The sequence below is a fragment of the Anabrus simplex genome, chromosome X (genome assembly GCF_040414725.1).
Source record: "Anabrus simplex isolate iqAnaSimp1 chromosome X, ASM4041472v1, whole genome shotgun sequence".
NCBI classification, from domain to species: Eukaryota; Metazoa; Arthropoda; class Insecta; order Orthoptera; family Tettigoniidae; genus Anabrus; species Anabrus simplex.
The window spans coordinates 96,318,478-96,334,960 of record NC_090279.1 but is presented as its reverse complement, the minus strand read 5'-3'; positions in this window follow the sequence as shown (position 1 = coordinate 96,334,960).

The following is a 16,483-nucleotide window of genomic DNA, read 5'->3' as shown; positions in this document are numbered from 1 at the left end:
CCTTAACCTACGGTCAGGGACTAAAATATATTCGTTACATCATTACAGTCGTTACAAGGTCAGTTCTCGATGAGAGAACATCAACCGAATTGAAAAATATAATATCCTTTAAGACGGAATGAACATGATTACTGATATTTTTGTCGAAACTATAACGTGTGCGTTGTTTGGGATCACTTCATAATTCTCTGATTTCTAAATGTTATAGGTTGACTGAAAGGAGACATTGTTATGGTAAACTCGAATTAAAAACAGAATGAAAGGACAAGAATGAGAATTTCGTTTATATTTTCTAAAAAAATTCAGTTCACTTGGAAAACTGTACACATCCAGGAAACAAAATTTGATTTTTCTTACCTTCAGGGATGGAATCTCAAATTCGTATTATAGGAATATCACCTTTTACTACTGTAGTTATATGCACATTCGATAATTTTGTTCGTTCATTCCATTTTGTGTCTCTTCTGCTAAATGCAGTATTTTGGACGTGCCCCTTTTCCAGATGACCGACTCAGTTAGTGCCAATTGCTCAGGTTGACTTACGTCAGGAGAACTTTGCTGTCTACTACAGGAACTGACTCCAGATATGAAATGACTCAGTTCGTTCTGATAACTACTAGCAGTAGAACGAGGAATTCTCAGTAACGTTATCAAGTCCAGCCATTACTAGGAACGTACAACTTACCGGAAATTCCATGGAAACGTAAACATTGTGGCGCAAAGAAATGAACAATGCCAATTACACTTCACCAGTGTTGAGTCTCTGCATTTGCGTTATGCATTAAATCAATTGGATATTAATTTCAGTCGAGACAACGCCTCAGTTCTCTTTGAATGAGAATCCAATTGCTTTTAGATGTTTCCTGTTCGTTGAGATACGAGTATAAATGTCCTCCATCATCACTGAGGGAAATTTGGCTACAGGTGAACAATACGCAGGGTGCATTCCTTAGTACAGCTACGAGGAAAAACGAAATCACTTTGGGCCCATGAATTAACCTGGTACTCATTTCTGGAGCAGGCTGAGTGAACCTCTGGGTCATGTGCAGCTCCAGAGAATGAAATTTATTTTCTCATGTTTCTCGAACCCACACCCATCCAGGAGAATCAAGGACGTGTTGGCAACCTCGGCTATGCTGCCCTCGTTAAATGGATGTCTTACAGTACGTGTGAGTCTCAATTCTGTGAAGACAGGTGACTGGTGTAAATTCAGGATAATTCTGCCTCTCTCGGACGAACAATGAGTTATATCCAAGTGTTAGGCGCTTTAATACGCGTGCCTAACCGGCAACACAGGTGTTCATAGACACTGAAACTGCATTTTATTCGTCGTAATTTGACACTGAACGAATTTTTAACAGTTTTAGCAGTTACAAGAGCAAACAGGTATTTTAGAAAATATCCTCAGCGTTTTCATATGATAGGCGTTGGTAGTAAACAGTACCACACCACGGGTGTGATTGTACTTCTTAAAGTAGCTCACATTACGGTATCTGTAATGAGAAAGTACATAAGAAAAGTGTGTAGATTTGTTTTTATCGTGAGAGGAATCAGATCTACCAAGTATCTCCAGATATATTCATGTAACAACAGTTGAAGAAACTGCAACTCTGGTACATTCTTACACACGAGCTGCTCATCTCTTGAAAGTAGCAGTCATACATCACAATGAAAGCAATAACAAGATATTCATAGCACAGCGGACATTGAGCAGCTACGACAATTGCTTGTTTTAACCACTCAGGATATGATGAACATCTAAACCCCGTAATGGTCCACATTGATTATTTTCGTGTTATATTACTCGACTGTAAGCACTTCTGACACGAATAATGGAAACACTCGCTCAGATCATGAACTTAATAATGGGAATTTGAAAAGAGATCCTCTGGCGAACACCAATCCATGAGCAAAGGAGATAGAAGGTAGGTACTTCGTGGATCAGTCACAGGTAATGGGTGGTCTGTGAGCACCAGATTTTCGGAATCAGTAGAACGAGAAGAAGAGAGATTTATGCTCATGGCCGAGCACCAGGGAATCGGGGACAGATTATTGCAGAACTGATGACGACCTTCCTCTCTTAACACCAATCAGAGGACAATGAAGCTATCGATAAAAGGAAGGGAAGACACAAACCTAACAGCGTCAGAGTCGGAAAAGATCAGGAGTTGACCAAGGAAGATCGGAGAGTGAAGACGAAAGTTAGGAGGCTCACACAAATAACTGGATAGTGTGTCAGACTCAACTACGAGTTCTGTGGTCACCGAGCGGAGAGTCAAGGAGAGGCTACCTCTTCCTTTTCCTACTTAATATTATGTGATTCAGAGATGGACGATTTGTTGCACAATTGTCCCCTATGAGTTCAACATGTCGCATAACTAATCGGATAACTTGGTGGATACATAGAGTTAGGCGCCCCTTCAAGTCCCTTCTTACGACCCCCAAACACACCGCGTTCAAAGTGATTCCGTTCGGTCTTGTTGTTTTTTACTACTTTTAAAAAGGATGAGCTTCGTATTACAGCCAAGCCAAGGGGTTTTAGAGCAGAATGGCAACCGTGGAGTCACTAGCTGGGTCATATAATATTTCCACTTTCCCTGTCCGATATCACTTTGGTCTCTTCTGACGCACAGTGAATCCCTTATTTTCTCTAGACATGACTTCATTGCTCCAAGACGCGGCCTGTGAACATTCAATATCGTTTGTTTACTTATAACTGCGATCTACTGCACACTGCAATGGACAGTGCTGGTGTCTTTTAAGATACTCCGACACGAGTTCCATAAGATATCACACAACTCCTATAACCTTGCAAGGGATATAAGGGATCATTTCATCCCGTGAGGAATATTGCATTCTATTTTCACTTTTGTTTTACATGCGCGCTCTATCGTCCTAGTTATAATCCATTCTTTGTAAGGAGCACGAACACTACATTTATGAATAGCTCACTTCCAAGAATGGCAAGTTATTGAATTTAATGTAAAGTTTACTTTATTAGTAATTTTTACTCGTAATTCAGATCTGAAATTAAAATTGTGATCGTTACATTGTAGTGATCGATATACACCGCATCGAGAGCTTGGTAACTTTGGAGCCCCAGCACTCCCAAGGCTCGTTCATTTACCTGTTTTATGTCATTATTTTATTTCTGAAAAATAACAAGGTACAGTATTAACATACAAAAGGAACACAACAACCGAAGCACTAAGCAATCAATTTCTTATTACACGATAATGTTCACTAGTCACAAGTCCTTCTGTCGTTGAAACAAATATTGTATTTTCTCTGGTATCTTACTGTTCTAGAGAATATTCATTTCAACTGAGAAAAGAGGATAAGAAGAAAAACCATTGGCACAAAACGCATTGCATGAAAAACACTGCACGACCATTCGACTGTTATAATGAAACACTCTCGAGTTCCTTAACGTGATGTTTCTCTCTCGGTGGCACACGTTTCAGTAATTGTTGTTTGGCATCTTTTAGAAGTCGGAAGAACGTGTTCTGGGAGCACTGTTCGTTTTTCTGGACATAATAAAATACCTCATGACAAGCCAGGTTTGCGCAAATTTCAAGTGCTGCGTACCGACATCGAGCTCTAAAGCTGCTCTGTAAGCTGCATTATGATTAGCTGATCCTCTCATCTGTCGTAGGATTTCCAGACAAGTTTGACTCTTCCACAGGTAGTAAGTTTATGCCTCTGTGCGTCCACCTCCAGAGATCTTTTACAGAGTGGAGATTGCGTGATGTTGTGAGGGAATTTTTTCCTTCTGTTGGAATAATTTCGTTCCTTTCCAGTCAGTTGGTATATGAGGATCTTTGAAATTTCTCCAGATTTCATTCCATTTTTTATTTTGGTACTTCTGCGTGATCTGGGGTTGTGTTTCGATCTCCTCTGGTAGATAATCGTGTATTACTCTTGTAGGAGGAACGTTGTTTCCTGTCACTCGTGTCGTATCTATCGCTTGCAGCGCTCTTCTAAAACATCGTGTCGGCACTAAGTACTTTGTGTTTTGCTGACGTGTACTTTGTTATTGGCAGTTCCTACTCCTGTCTTTGCAATCATTAACTCTCGCATTAAAAGCGCTTGGCCTTTTTCGCCGAATCCTATGAGGCTCAGTCCTCGTTTCGCTACTGATTTTCTCACTTGTGATCTTGCTAAGCGAAACATACATCCTTGTCTAATACATAGTTCAACTCGCTGGCTTAATTTTACTGGCATGGGTAGAATTTGTGCCACGTACCACAATTTAGATAAGGCAAACAAGTTTATATGCCATACCTTTTGGATGATGTTCGGCTTTCGACTCAAACTGATTGACAATATGGCGCGTACCCTTGAAACTATGGTTGTCCCGTTTATGTCAATAGTTTGCGCCATATTAGGGATGAACACTAATCCCAAAATCTTAATTTTATCTTGAATAGGTATGAACGCTATTGTCATCCCTTGTGACCAGCTACCAAGCGGTAATATCTCGGATTTTTTGATAACTGACTTGGGCATTAGAGGCTTTCTCGTAAGTTGTTATTATGCTCTTCAACTGTGGGGCAACGGTTGGTGTCTGCAGTAATATAGTGGCGTCATCAGCATAGGGTGCAACCGTGAACAGACTCTGAGGTTTGGGAATCGTGCACATTAGAAAATAGACTTCCCAAATAAAGGGCTCAATACTTAAAGCAAAACAAGTCATTGATAGGGGACATCCTTGTCGTACCAATGCTTTAACGTTCGAAATCGCCTTTTTCGCCCAAAAATTCCATTTTAATTTTTTCACTGGAAATGAAAGCTTTAAGTCTCTACTTCAAAATGTATCCGAAAATAAGATTTAAATAGCCACGTGCGAGCGTGATAAGGGGCGTGGCTGCAGTGTCCTGCTTACATGTAAATATCTTGTCAGATTTTCTTATTCAAATTTACCTCTTTGGTGTGATATGCCTCCTGAGTACATAGTTCATAGTTCTGACTAACAGATGTCAATACTTGTATATTCAAAGACTTTTATTCCATTGATAGGCAACGGATATAAACAAACCTTCCTTGCGGCCAAGTGGTCTTTCACATTGTGACCAAAGAGTTTGTTTCTCTGTGAGTGTGTATAAAATGGGTTCTAAAAGCCGATGTAGAGCAAAGAAAAAGATAAAATTTCATGGAAACAGACATAGCAAGGTGAATGTCAGTGTTACTTATGCTATCAGTATAAATAGTGAGACGGAAGGTAGGCCTATTGTAAGGGAATCATTTGCTAGTGATTCTCAGTCCAAACTTTCGTCTGTAAATATTGAATCTGATAGTGTTAGTGACATTTACAATATCATTATTGACATAGAGTGTTTTACACATATATTACCTGCACTAGCTTGCCCTAGTTGCTTCAGATGTAATACAGTTTTTGTAAAAATCCTAGAAATTCTGAGATTTGGTTGGGGAATGTCCCTTGCATTGTTTTGCAGCGACTGTGATTATGAATTCGGCAACTGACAGGAGCACTCTTCGATAAGATGCAAAATTATTTGGAATTGCTTTACGTTCCAACACAAGCAGTATTCACGCCATGCCAAATGGCATATGGGCCACATTGTACCATTTGACAGCAACAAAGGACCGTCCCACCCACCATAGGTGTCCTGTAGGAGCTGACAGCTGGTGATCTTATCAGCGAGCTAAAGCAAATAATGAGATAGAACAATTTTAATTCAAACGAGGCCTGTCCTTTGGCATTCTTCAAGCAGTGAAGCCTATATATGAGCGACTCACCGACCCAGAAATGCTAAGTCCTTGCATGGATTGACTCAAAATAATGATTCATTCAGTGCCATGGTATGGAGAAGGTATCCTAAGGAGACATAAATGTGGGGCTTGATACCTTAAAATTAGGAGTGATGGATGCTGTTTGCCATTTCAACTGGGAGAACGGAGTGGAAATAGAAATACTGAACAGGATGGGAATTGCTCCTGGCAAGTACACATCATCTGGTGTACTTGAAGCTGATGCAGTACGGTTGCACAAAGGTGCAAATCAAAGTACTGCAGAACAAAAGCAGAGGAGGCAGTACTGGAGAGGCAGAAGAAAACTAAAAGAAGACAAGAAACTTCTAAAAGATGGTCCAACCTATGGAGCAGGCAAGTTTCTAGGTGCCCAAATAAGTGGGTTATGTTCATAACTTAGTCCTAAAACTTCAGTGCTGTTTTTCTTTAATGTAATTTTTTGCACACCTTCCCACATTTCAATTAAATTTAAATATCCTTAAAATTGATATAGAGAAATCAATGATAAATTAAATTAAAGCTAATGAATGTCGGAATGTTGTAAACTAGTACTTTCTTAATATTGTGAATATTGTTGTTATTATTAATTTTATATCCATTGTAACACGGGTGATTAATTATTTTTAAACTTTTGTAAAAAATTATGTCTAGATCCCTTCCTGTTTTTGATAATTAGAAGATCCTAGTTCACAACATTCTATGAATGAAATACTTCAACTTGGTGAAAACAATTTCAAGATTATAACATTATTGGAAATTTTATGACATTTTGAAAATTTATGTTTTTTCATTAAACTAAATTTTTGGGTGAAGATAAGGCACAAAATTTTGATTGCATTATAAGAAACTGTTAGTCTAATATTTTTTGTTTTATGGTACAAAACTAAAAACAATCGGTTAAGAATTTTGGATTTTCCTTCGAAACGTTAAAACATACCTTAATTGGAATTGGTCTGGGAAAGTGTCCATTAACAAGTATTCGAGAATGCGCCGAATTATAAAGGGTTCGAATAAGATTGCATATTGCGGTTGGGAGACCCAAACGTTACAGCACTGCTAAGAAGTACCCATGATGCACTGTGTCGAAAGCTTTTCGGAAGTTCAGGTTTAGTATCGCGCCCATTTCGGTTGGTTCTCCTTCAAAGTGTAACACTGCATTTCCCACTGCTTTTAGGATGTGGGTTATTTTTCCTGTCGGGAATAACACATGCTTGCCCTACTTTGATGATGTTATTAAGGTAGAGTCGTATTATTTTTGTCAGTGTTTTCATGAAGAGTTTGTAATCGATGTTGAGGAGTATTATAGGGCGGAAATCCGATACAGTTCGTGGTGAGGAGTCTTTGGGTATAAGGATTATAATTCCTTCATTAACGCCTGTGCAGTCCTGTAGATTAGCGAACAATATTTGCATCAGTGTTAAAAACGTCGTTTTCATGATGTTCCAGTACTTTTTGTAGAAACAATAAGTCAGGGCCTGGAGCTGATCTGTTACTGGCCATTCGTAGGGCATCGAATAGTTCAACTTCTTCAATTGGACGGAAAAGCTGCTGCCCGTCATTACCATTGAGTTGTTGTTCGTCGAAAGACAGAATGGTTGTTTGATCTAGTGGGGATTTCTCACAGTCCCGGAATGTTTCTCTAAAGTATTTCTCAGTTTCATTTAGACAGTCTTCAGTAGATAAGAGTCGTCTGTTGTCATCTGTGTGAAGAGAAGATAATATTTTTCTCTCCCCATTTCTTTTTTCATGAGCTACATGATAAAGCTGAGCTTTTTATTCTGCTAAGGGTGAATTAGATCACGAACGAACTAAAGAACCGTGTAGGATGTTCTCCTGAATGCCTGTTATTCTTCGTTTAACTGCGGCTATGCGACTGTTTGCGTTGTAACTTGCTTGTTGACGCACCAGAAGGTCAGTTAGTATAGAGTAGTAAGAGTGCACAGTTTTCCATCTGGTCCGTGTTGGGTGAGACGACTGAGCATATTTGACCACATCTGTTGAAAGTTCTCTTTCACTTGCTCGTCATCAAGCAATATTCCTTCCCGATGACAGGTATTCTCCTAGTGGTACGAATCTTCAGTAGGATAGCGTGATGATCACTGAATGGTATTATTTTAACACTGATGTCATGTACATGCGGTGCTAGGTCTCTGTTTACGTAAAATATATCAATTCTAGAAGCCGATGCTCCGCGGAAAATGTAAATTGTAAGAAACTGCCGTGTTTACTTTCCCTTCCATCACGAAGCTCTTAGGCTTGACATGTCCTTTCAAGCGCTGGAGGAGGGTTGAATTCTCCTCTCTGGTCTTTTGAGTGTAAAGCACAATTAAAATCCCCACCGAAAATTAAGTAGTGTAGTTATGTCGTAAACAGAATGGTAGTTGTGTGGTCAGAAATTCATGTCGCTCGTGACGACGATGTGTTCCAGAATGCAGGTAGATGTTTATGTACAATGTGTTATCTTCTGTTACTATCGATGTGATCCCCCCACTAGGGTGGGAGTTACAAAGTTTAATGTGTAATCCAGATCTGTATATAATTGCAGTACCTCTCGAGTCTTCCCCAGGATTGGCAGTATATTGGTAATTGTTCCCAAGGTAAGGCAAAGTAAAGATGTTAACCTTTTGTCGGAAAAGGATATCGATGTCATAATCTCTAATAAATCCTTGTAGCCTAATGGTACACGTTTGCCATGATTTCTCAGGCAATTTACATTAAGTGATGCTACGGAATGAAGAAATAGAGTGGTGAAGGAAAATAACACAGCGCCAAACACAACGATTTGTTTGGATATGGAGACGAGTGCTGAAGTTATTTATTCGGGTCATGTTTGATAACGTTAGTGTCATCTACCGGCCGCTTTAACCTAGGATCCCTGTGGCTAACTTGAGGTAGTTAGTTTTTCCGTAATTTCCATTTCTTCTACCGACGGGGGTCTCTCGTTTTCGAAGGTCGGTGATATATTGTGCTCTTCCATACTTGCATGTTTCTGTCTTTGACGGATGTTGGTGGTGTCAACACATATCCGCCCTCTATTTCCATATTCTGATTTATTGGAGGCTGTAACTGATCATGATTTGTTTCTTGTGGTAGCTGTGCTGGCAGTAGTGCATCTGCCTCGATCGTAGGTAGCCTTTCCGGTTGCGGTATTTAATTATTATTATCACAATTGTCGTTCTGAATTATCTGATCCCCCACCTGTTGACCTAACATCTCTGTCTCCCTGTGCGTCGCAAAAGTGGCCGGCATAGTGTTCAGGTGATCATTTTGTTTTTTCTGTGTAGCTTCGTGTAATTCACTAGGTGACGAACTGTGTGAGTTGTCTTCAGGAGTCAACTGCATAACATGCAGTGGAATGCGCTGTGTCGGCAGTTTCCCACTCGCCAAGGTCGCGCAGGTGGGACTAGCAGGTTGTTCGGTTAGCTTGACAGGTTGTTTACGTCGTGGGCATTGACCCCGCAAGTGGCCCACTGCATTACAAGACAAACAAGTAGTAGGCTGATTTTCGTAACTGATCGGGGCTTTATGCCCACCAATATCTAAGTAAGACGATATATGTTGCTTTAACATTAATCAAATTGCTCGTTCACCATTAAGAACCATGTACCAGAAACATGAACTCCATGTTTCATCCTGAATCGAGAAAATGGACCCATATTTACTAACTTGTTCTACAGTTATTCTATGTGGTACCTCCATCGGAAGATTAAAAATTCGCACCAACTTTGTACCAAGACCCGCAGAATCAATATTCACTTTGCTACGGAATCCATTACTGTGTAAGAAGAGGTACTCACCTGTATAATCCTGTAGCAGTCTTTCAGTTGTCTCCTGCTTCTTGCTTTTTATGTGAACTTGGCGCGATATAGGATTAAGTTGGAACATCTCGATGTCACTTTCATGTAGATGCAAAGTGTCAAAAATCCAGTCATGCACTTGGTATGGAGCTGGTCGGGGCGTATCTCTTTCGATGAATTTGATCACAATCGTGTTCTTCCTTTCCACTATCATGATCTTTTAACTATGAACACATTGATGTCTTGAACAACCCAATCTGTCACCACTGTCAAGAGTTTATCAGGTAGTCACAGACAAGCAATAAGAGACTCGTTAGACGTACACTCAGTTTGAGAGCTCTCTAGCTGCCCAGACTTGCACGCACGCTGGTCCAAGCAGAACTGTCTAGCAGGGAACAGTACTCTTCCGTGATGAGAGGAAGTGTGTACTCTCTGGCTGCATGCAATGACATTACTAAGCATGAAAATCTCATATCAAAATATTAATGAAAGTGCTAGTCGCTTAGCAACCTGCTGACTGCGGAGTGTATTGCGGGTTAGGGTAAGTCTCCCCCTGCAATTATTGGAGTGATCATTTAATGATTTGGTTTTATGATCACTCAAAGTTGGTTGATATTAGAAACCTATCAACGTCTCATGATTATCCGGCAAGTAACTCCGGAGAGAATATAACAATAATGAAGCAAATGGGCCCAATAGAACGGACGGACCGATTTGCCAAATCTGTTTTTAGTAAACTCTTTTAATATATTAATAGCAATTTTGCCTTGTCAAGTTATTATGTGTTTTACGTCGCATCAACACAAATGGGTTTTATGGCGACGATGGGGTAGGAAAGGCCTACGTTTGGGAAAGAATTGGCCGTAGCTTTAATTCAGGTACAGCCCCTGTATTTGCCTGATGTGAAAATGGGAAGTCACGCAAAACCATCTTCAGGGCTGCCGAAAGTGGGGTTCAAAATCAGTATCTCCCGCGACCCTAAACGCACGGCTAACTCGCCCGGTCAAGTTTAAGGAGGTGGGAGGGCACAAAGAAATTTTGGTTCAGAGGGGTTGCAAAAGTTTAGCTCGGCCCCGGGGTTGACTGCGCGCATGGAAAATGATCTGCATGGCGCCAACTCCAAGCAGATGTGTTAACTCTTGGTTCCCCATGGTGGGTTGGCTTCGGAGTACAAGCTGCCGGCGAATTGCCTGAGACCTTTCTGAGTTCTTTTCCTTAATTTCTACTCTATGCTTTTCTATCCTAAGCCATTTTGATTTCATTTTTCTTACTGTCTAACCTGGTTATCTGCCTCGGGTAGTGCGTGCGTGTGTGCGTGTGTGTGCGTGCGTGTGTGTGTAGGTAGGCCTCAACATTCCCAATCACGAGCTTTGGGTCACGGCGAAGTGGTGAATGCCTACTGGGAGAACAGTAGCTAGCGGTTCACCACCAGAACGGCTACCAGACCTGGAAATGCAGAGCTTTGTAGGTCTCCCTTGCTGCTCGTTGACCCGAAAATGGAACCCTCTCATCTATATTTGTAAGGTACCACCCACAGAATGGCGTCTCAGAAGGAGAAGAAAAGACTGATCTTGATGATGCTCGTTGTACAAAGAAGCCTAAGATTTAGGTCATCGGCTCCTCGATGAAGGTAAACAATATACTCTATAGCACTAGTCGGTGAAACTGACCAGCGTTGATGGTCAGTGTTCGTGGTGAAGTGGACAACACGCGCAATCTACGTGAAGGGTGCGTGCTTCCTGAAACTTGAGACCAGTAAGTTCGGGAATGTGACAATAAACATCAAAAAGCACAAGTCCCTGAATTCCTGCAAAGAATTTATCCTGCACAGGGATTTAATAAAAGCTTTTGATATTACACAGGTGGTTTAAGCGGCGTGTCACTGACAAGCTCTTCATCTCGACTTACGGCGACCATTAACTGCTGCAAAATATGTAACGTTTGACTGTTCACCCGTACATAGAAGTTCCAATGAGTTGTCGAGGTTCGTCGACGTGTGGATGTGAGCTTGTGAGTGTCGAGTGCACACGTGAGCACATTTAAGAGGGTTGGTAGATCTCAGTCTCTTTCGCGAAAGTGAGTTACTCGCACCTCGTGTGAAGGCGCGTCATTGCCGTCTTCCCAGGGTCACCAGACTCCTAGCAATGGAAACTACTATCGCTCCGAAGGGCAAGCCATCAGCCAGTACTCCTACTCTTACAGAGTGAGGTCCTCGACGTCCTTTTCCACAATCGTTTTCTGGATAACCTGTTTCCCTCGCGAAGAAGGCTCTCCGTTCCAAATCCGTGAGTTCGTCATATGCGGACTGCTCAGCCGTAATTTATAACTTATAACGGTGGTGACAGGCTTAAAATTTCAATAAACACTGAATGTTGATTGATATAGATGCAAATGTAAAAACAAAACTACAGGTTTCAATTTATTTTGGCTCTTACATTTTAAATTCCTAAGATTACATTTTAAATCTTCCTCACCCTTGCAGAGGTTATGCTTATATAAGCTAGAGGGCCCAACGTAAATTTACTTCCTCAGATATGTTGCTTCTCACTAACGAGTGGAAAAGTTCACATTTGAACAAATTTAATGGTATTGGAAATCACAACGTAGCGTGATGAATTTGTCCGCCACGTTTGACGAACTTGAATAATGGAAGAGAGACAGTAGGTAGTGTAAAGTTGGGGTTATGCCGCCAAATCCACCTCCGGCCACCTGGACGATGCTGTGCTGACTTAGAGTACATGCTTAACCTCACATGACCTCACTAGACCATATATGACCTTACGCTGCCTACGTGTCCAGGCTTAACCTTGCAGACCTCGGTTTCGACCCTAGGCTCACTGGCCTAAGACCAAAGATCGATGCCAAAAAGTGCACGCTTACCTTAACAGCCAACGTGATTATGGTTAAGGGAGGGGAGTTTAACCTGAGAGGCATAACGTGTATAGAATGAACCTCGTAGACCCCGGGTTCGACTCCAGGTCCAAGGGCGTTAAGCGTACAGAACATAGTTCGAAGCCTAAGAGTACAACCTTTAACCTAAGAGACTCAAAGTTCAACACAGGAGCTAACGGCATAAATGTAGAAGCTTAACCTGAAAGACTTCCAGTTCGATATCTGGGCTAACTGCAGGCCTAACTTTACGCTGACCATGCGTTAACCTAACTTAAACTCTCAGAACTTGGAGTTGAAAGTGGAACAATTTGGCGGTTATAAGGCTTAATTCGTATGCCTTATTTATTGGGGCGTAATATCGGAAGGTAACTATGGGGGCTCAGAGCTGAACTAGAAACAAGATGGCAGCTGCACGTTGGACTAGGGAGATGGTGTAAAGGCTCAATGCATGTATATTATTCATATGGGCCTTCCGTTCTAAAGCGACTTAAGGGAGCGTAACGCGCTGTTCGTTTTTAGTGTCTGGAACACTCAATTTTTTATTTGAAATTTAGAGTTTGTAGATTTAAACTCTAGAGATTCAAAGTAGCCTAAAGTATTATTGATATTAAACGAAAACCACACTCTTGTGTTTAAAACCGAATACTGTTTAGCGCTACTTACCGGCCACCTAACAAGGGAGGTTAAGACTTACCTGATATATACGGACAACATTATCCGGACATGTAACTGGAGCATAAATAATACTTACCCGCGGCACGTTAAAGAATATACTGGGTAGCTGTACATATGTTCGTCGATGAAAGTAGATTGGGGTATTAGTAGTGGTGAATGAATTGATACACTGATTGAAATAAATAAATAATACTTTTAGTTTATCACATATATATTAACACATCTGAGATACAGCTTTGAAAGTACATGTCTTTAAAATGCTTGGCTTAATTCAAGCATACACAGTCTACAGTCTTTAATCATAGGATTTAGTCCATCCCAATCGGTATTACCGTTTGTATCTCGGATCTTGTAGCGTTGCTGGCAACCGTCTGCATGCAGCTACTTCTAACTACATCTTACAATGGATAGGTAGCATCCCCCAAGCGGAATGTATATCGCAAGCACTATACGTTGATAGAAAACCAGATGATAAATACATAATCAAATGCTGCGGCATGCAGCGGAAGCGTTTATATTTATGAAAAATCTATAATAGCCTTTCTTACTAGTGTATAATTATGTTTAATGCGAGATTTGCACAAGTTTTTCTTATTTCTTCGTCTCTACTTTCTTCTTTGCTACCCATGATCCTCGATGTAGAAGCATACACACAGTAATAATAATGAAGCAAAAATATTCCTTTTATAGTCATGGGACGATATTAGACAGTGGATGGTAAATAACAACAGTCATGTGAATAAAAAAAGTAATACGCTGTAGTGTTAGCAGGAATATTTTCAGATGTCTCAAATTCTAGACGAATGTCGACTGGAGATTATTTTACAGGCCCTTCATGATAAAAGTAGCCTATTGCAACAATCGGTGCTTCATTCTTAAATTATTCAGGAGAAAACAGCGGGTGGTACATTTTCTGGTAATATGATGATTGAGATTTACCAACTTGTCATAGAGCAAGACTAACTTATTTTTCTCGAAATTAATATCCATGTATTCGTAGGGGTAAGTAACTCCGTAGAGGTATAGTCTGATATTTCTTAATTTGCACTGATCAAACTGAGAACTATATTTCATATGGTTGAATTTACGATCCACTTCAAATCCACAAATAATGTACAGAGGTTTTTCAGTGAAACGTGATGTTTTACTGCCCAGCTATGCTTGTTTGTATGTGGTAACACTGGATAATCATGCAGCTTCCAACTTCGAAACCGTATTGGTAATGGTGTATCATTTTCTACATTCTCGAGCAGTCAAAGCTTTTCTCGATCAGATAATGTTACAAGTGGAATCCTCCACAGTATACGTTGAATGGTAATTTTTGAGCCCGCAGTTACCGCTGCTGATTTAAGAGCACTGTAATCACTGCGATCACGCATCAGAATTAGCTCTTGTTTTGCGTTGATATAATACGTCTATAGCCCTCAGGGAAGCCAAGAATATGTTTCAATGATAATGTAGTTATTGATGATGATTATGTACTTGAATAATAGAACAGGGATGGTGTATTAATGTGTTTAATTAACACTCCAACTATCGTGGGGACGAAAGTAAAACATGAATAATAATCAGAGAGAATAAAGATAATATTAGAAGCACAGAACATCAATATATAAAAGTCTTCGAAACCCTAACAAAGTTCAAGGAGTTTATAACACATATATGAGTTTATACACATATATTGATACTAGAGGCCGCCACAATTCCAAAGAATAATAAAGTGCGGACTCTCACTCCGCGGCGCGTGTAACGGCGGGTTAAGGTTAACCATTGTCACCTCGACCTCAAGAACAGTCCTACGGCCTTCCAGCTGCTTTATTATGGAAGGTAGCTGTTCCAAATTTTAAGAAATGTATGTGAGACCATTGAAAATCTGCGGGTTGGCCAGTGCAGCCCTAGCTCCTACAATGCTTACACCATCTTCATCAAAACTGTCCACTACCTGCAGAATTTCATAAAATATCACTTACGTAATTTATACAGTGTTATATGTACTACACTTCCTCAAATAACTGCATTAACACACCTAGGATTAACCAATAAATATAAAAGAAGATTATTCCTGGGAAAACTGCTGAAAAATTGTCTGATAACCCGAACCATAAAAGTAATTTTAAGACCGTTAATGCTACATACCTCTCCAATCTTATTGACGTTCTCAGCATACAACCATGTGCCCCAATGGGTCAGAACAGGTTGAGGTGGAAGGGGGATGTCAGGGAGTGCATTCTGGGAAGGAGCCTTCAGAAACACATTCTTCACGCTCGAGATAACTGCATTTACCTCTCGGAATGTGGCTCTCACTTCCTCGGCAAGTCTATGAAGTGCATTAGCCAGGCATGTAACATGTATCACCTTCGAGAAAAACCACTTGTAATGCCTTTCCGGATTTCAGCATATATGAAGCACTGTCAGAGAGAAGAATTAGGAGTTTCTCGTCATTATCCTTTCCTAGCCACAAAACTCTTTCAAGAGTAAATAGAGAAACTGAATAAAACTTACATGACAGTTTATATACGTTGAGCATTTTTAAATTAGAACTGTATTATATTATTTATTGAATGATCTGGGTGTGAAATACTTACTTACGCAAAGCGTCTCTGAGCTATCATGGCATAATTAGTGGCCTCAATTTCCTTTGCAAGGACTAAGTGTTGTCTCCCTGGCTTGCTGGGCGTCAGTTTACAATGACTATATTCGACCACAGCTGTCTGTAGTTTGGTCAACCGAGAGCCCAAAGGGGGAGTCACCCACGTCATCCCTTATGCTTTGTGGCACCTAAAACCCAGTATTTATTAAACTTAATTGTCATAATCCTAATATTCTACACATAAATTTTACTGAAGAAACAAACAACACTGAACACCCAGAGTTAAAATAATATTTAAACTTACAGATTGATAAGATGGCTCCAGATAGTTTTTTCTGAGAGTCGACTGGTCGGTAATAATGCTCTTTTTATGTTTTTTCAAGAAACCCCTGAACTCCTGGTTGTCCAGCTTCCTCCATGGGATATTCGCTGCGACCAGTGCACGGCAGTGCTCTGTATTGAAGGTTTTCTGAGAATTGTCTTCCATTTGGTGGAGAAATGGCTGCAGGCCTGTTGCTTGTTTTCTTGTCTTCAACATATGTGTAGCAGTATTCTTGTGCTGGTCCAGACAGTATTTCTTTACGCATTTTATCTGAAGGGACAGAAAACAAAACAGAAAATTAACTTTGAGAAATCGTGTGAAAAACATTAGTAGGTCTGCCGTATAGGAAATAAAAGTATTAAGCATTTAATAAACACTGTACTTACTTCTTTTGAACAGACTTGGCAAAATATCACTTTCCCATCCGTAGTGAAA